Source organism: Alosa sapidissima, chromosome 13 (assembly GCF_018492685.1).
Source record: "Alosa sapidissima isolate fAloSap1 chromosome 13, fAloSap1.pri, whole genome shotgun sequence".
Taxonomy (NCBI): domain Eukaryota; kingdom Metazoa; phylum Chordata; class Actinopteri; order Clupeiformes; family Clupeidae; genus Alosa; species Alosa sapidissima.
In genome coordinates, this window is record NC_055969.1 from 20,671,085 (window position 1) to 20,676,084 (window position 5,000).

The window sequence follows — 5,000 nt, forward strand, 5'->3', positions numbered from 1 at the left end:
ACACAAACATCAACATTCTTACACATAAGTCAACAGTATGACACTCACACACACACATCAATATTCTGACACACACTTTAACAGCCCGACACACACACATCAATATTCTGACAACAGTCCAACAGTCCAATTTCTACTGAACAGCCTTTGGTTATGTGTACAGAAGACAGATTGAGGGAGCATGCAACATGTGGCCTGGATGACCACGAGTTGTAGAAGGACTGTCCCTACTGTCTGTTGGGCAGAGTGTCACACACCAAGTCCATTACCAAAAAGAGGGAGGTGTTCTATTTGGCCCCCTCCCCATCGCAGTACCAGTACCAGTACAGAGTACAGTGTCTGCAGAGAAGCCTGGAGTCAGTGGAGTGGCAATATCCATTACATACTTTAACATCTGAATTGCATCAACAAATTTTAGTTGTGTTTTCATTACTTTAGCGCAAGGCAAATAGCATCTGACTAGTCTCTCTGATTTGTCTCATTGCAGCAGGACATAATATATAAGTATATATACTTTTTTGATCCCGTGAGGGAAATTTGGTCTCTGCATTTAACCCAATCGGTGAATTAGTGAAACACAAACAGCACACAGTGAACACACAGTGAGGTGAAGCACACACTAATCCCGGTGCAGTGAGCTGCCTGCTACAATGGCGGCGCTCGGGGAGCAGTGAGGGGTTAGGTGCCTTGCTCAAGGGCACTTCAGCCGCGGCCCACTGGTCGGGGCTCAAACCGGCAACCCTCCGGTTACAAGTCCAGAGTGCTAACCAGTGGGCCACGGCTGCTCTGTGTGTATGCTATTGTTCCTCTAGTGTAGGGCCAAAATCAGTGGTGTAGTCTATGTGATACGCCCTTATACCCACTTAAAAAGCATCACCGTCTCAGCATACCCACTTAAAATAGGCAAGGATATGTATTAACATTTGGGGTTGATCACAGTATACACACTACAGCTAACTTCTACATCACAGTATATCCACTACAGCTAACTACACCACTGCCCACTGCCCACCTGATACAGATTAGCAATGCATGCCGTGTCATTCACCCGCCGTACAGTTCAGAATGTAACAGGATTACAGCGGATCACGTAGCAGTTAAGGATCATATCAATACATGAGGTTCACAGAGAGCAGAGTAGCACAGGGCAGAGGCCCGTTTATCACCCAGAGAGAAGAAATACTCTTTTCTGATTGGCTGGTAGGGTGGCTACTAATTCTGAAAAACGGGACACCTATGAAGTAGATCTAATAAAAACGTATAATCACCGTTCCATATCAATGCTCATTGAATGGTAACTATAACAACCATAGCAAACAACGATTGAGCCTGGAAGCTGGCTTAGCAACAATGGAATCTACTATAAACAAGCTAACTGGTCACCATTATCACTCTATGGATGCGCCACAGGATGCAGGGCATTGCACTATACTGCACGGGCATGACATAACTGACACGCTTTGAATAAATGCGTCTGCTAAATTAATAAATGTACATGTAAATGTACAGGTAAATGCACTGCATCAAATGCACTACACTGCACGGCATGGCATGGTTAGGCTCTCAGGACCCAATAAAAAGCACAACCGTAGTTAGGCTACATCAGACAAAGCATTGCAGTAGTGTCCATGACAAAGTGTTACTTAGCACACAGAAAACCACTCTGAATGGCCCAGTATACAGCCCAGCAGGCACAACAGCCTAGACAACAGCCCTTAGCTAAACAAAACAAGGATCCATCATTTAGTACAGAATATAGCGGAGTTTATGTGATCCACATGTTCTGCAGGTAAAAATGTATTGCCCAATATGAAGAGCAAGTGGCCCAACAACTTCTCTCAGCTAGACTCTCTGGCGACATTGCTCAAAGAGTTGTCCTGTGCGTCATTACCTTTGGCAGTCTAATGCACACACACCACAAATCAAATGACAGCCTTACACACCATCAACATGTGGCATTTTATTTTATTTTATGCCAATGATCACAGGCACGCTGAGGTAACAGGAGGTACAAAACATGCCAGACCTGCACTTCTGCAGTGACCAATGACAGTATTACAACATAGTATTGTACAGTATAGTATAGTATAAAATAGAATAGGATAGTAGTGTAGTATAGTATAGTATAGAATCGTATGGTGGAGTATGGTATGGTGTGGTGTGGTTTATCATAGTTATCCCAAAGTATGGAAGGTCAGTTTTCATGTATCTTGTGACATTTCACATTGCCTATATTCAGAGTTGGATTTTAATGTCTATGTATTCCGCAGTTACAAAAGTTCCGGAATCATGAGTCAGTGCACACACTAGAACACAAAAGCCATGTTGGCACGGCGACAGAGCTCGTCGGGATGCGTGAGTATGGTAGAGGAGATGGGCATCCCAGGGGTCACTGGGGGACGTGTCTGCAGCTTAAAAAAGAGAGTGACCATTCATAATGCATGAATCACAAACACAGAGAGGGGAAGAAAGACTCGCTCAGACCTCCCTCTCGCACACTCTCGCACACACACACACACACACACACACACACACACACACACACACACACACACACACAGACAAACACAGAGAGAGGAAGAAAGACTTGCTCTGCCCTCCTTCACACACAACCACATACACACACACAAATACACAACCCTGCCTGGAGTTGGCAGAGTCCCTTTCCCTAATTTACATTTGCACTTGACTCCAAAGCTCAGAGCAGGGGTCAACATAGGTCAAGAGGGGTCATCCACAGTGCACAAACATGCATAGACATACATTTACATGAGATGATGACACACTCATACATATTCTACCTGGCATGAATCACACAACAGTATAATACAAACGCTCTCATTAAATACTTCCACACAAATACAATGATTCAAAGGATAAATAAACACACAAACACACACACGCACGCACACAGACACGCACAGACACACTCCTCCATGTCTCCCAAATCAGACAGCCAGTCCTTAGCTGGCCACGCAGCCTTGAGGCGTTTGCCAGCCCGAGTGATGACCTCAATGGGTGCCAAAACAGAACACACACACACAGCCCAAAAGCACACAAGGGGGGAGAGGAGGAGGAAGAGAAGAGAGCAGCTCAGGTGAAAGGATGAAGAGAAGAGAGCAGCTCAGGTGAAAGGAGAGAGGGAGTGAGAGATGAGCTTTTTCATTTTTTCCATTCCCTTTTCAATTTTACTTTTTCACCGTCTCCCTTTAAGTGTCCCTCCCTCTAACATTTCTCCGCTCACCTCTGTCTGTCTGTCTGTCTGTCTGTCTGTCTTGGGTGTTACCAGCGCTCTTTGTCCATGTGTGGTCATGTGGAGTCTGAGAGCTGATCCAGACTGTGTGAGTGTGACTCAGTGATCCAGGGCTCCGTGAATATGAGTGTGAAGATGCCAACAGCAACTTCATCAGAACCATTACAACATAGCATGGGCCTAGCACATACTCCAGAACAATACTCCATAGCATGAGCCTAGCACATACTCCAGAACAATACTCCATAGCATGGGCCTAGCACATACTCCAGAACAATACTCCATAGCATGGGCCTAGCACATACTCCAGAACAATACTCCATAGCATGGGCCTAGCACATACTCCAGAACAACACTCCATAGCATGGGCCTAGCACATACTCCAGAACAATACTCCATAGCATGGGCCTAGCACATACTCCAGAACAATACTCCATAGCATGGGCCTAGCACATACTCCAGAACAATCTTTACAGGTGAACTTAATGTGACCTTCTCTAAACTTTTGAATGTGCATGACCAACAGTTCAATGTTTCAGTACTGTACTGAAACATTAAATTTCACCTGAAAGCCAGATATCTCTAACTTTTTGTGAGTAGTGTATAAATATAACAAAATAAAGCACACTCAAGAAACTCTGTCACACACTCACACACACATACCACACACACACACACACACCACACAGACACCTGACCTTTCCCCAATCTGTTGAACCCTGACCTTTCAGCAATCGCATCCATGGCAACCAGTAACATAAACAGCCCTTCGTCCAAGAGAGAGCCAGAGGTGCTGTGGTCAGGAGCTCAGCTGCCCCAAGGACAAACTTGCTCACCTGTCACTCAGCACCACACACACCTGTTTACACCTGAACACTTACAAAACACGACAAATGGCCTCTGAATGATGACGCAGACGTGACCAGTGAATGACTGAAGAAAATATTATGAGACGGTAAACATATTATGACTTGTGCGTTTGTGCCTATCAGTTGGATTTACAATGGGTGAGAATGTGGGTTTGCTCTGTGGTCGATGGTGTGGCATAAGAGGTGCCCTTTACACGGATTAGGCAGATCCAGATCAGTTCAACACAGCAGCGCAGGTGCCGACCCTTGGCATTTGCACACACTGCAAACCTATAGAGATTCAAGATTGTCTTTATTACATCTCATTGTACAGGTATAAGACAGTACAATTCTTTGTTTTTTTGTTCCTCAAAAAATAAATAATAAAAACGTTGTGCTGAGAGGGTGTGTAAGTGTAATGTTCAGTACGTTGTGTTGAGAGGGTGTGTTAGTGTACTGTTCAGTACGTTGTGTTGAGAGGGTGTGTTAGTGTACTGTTCAGTACGTTGTGTTGAGAGGGTGTGTTAGTGTACTGTTCAGTACGTTGTGTTGAGAGGGTGTGTTAGTGTACTGTTCAGTACGTTGTGTTGAGGGGGTGTGTAAGTGTAGTGTTCAGCATGTTGGGCAGAGACGAGGCCAGGCAAGGCAACTTTATTTGTATAGCGCATATCATGCTCAAGGCAACTTTATTTGTATAGCGCATATCATGCTCAAGGCAACTTTATTTGTATAGCGCATATCATACTCAAGGCAACTTTATTTGTATAGCGCATATCATACTCAAGGCAACTTTATTTGTATAGCGCATATCATGCTCAAGGCAACTTTATTTGTATAGCGCATATCATACTCAAGGCAACTTTATTTGTATAGCGCATATCATACTCAAGGCAACTTTA

General features: G+C 44.4%; 1 protein-coding gene across 49 annotated transcripts in view; it reads right to left on the reverse strand.

The window, feature by feature from the left end:
• The window catches only part of LOC121679762 (calcium/calmodulin-dependent protein kinase type II subunit beta), a 74,533-nt gene that overhangs the window by 60,720 nt on the left and 8,813 nt on the right, over positions 1–5,000 (reverse strand). The window lies entirely within an intron of this gene.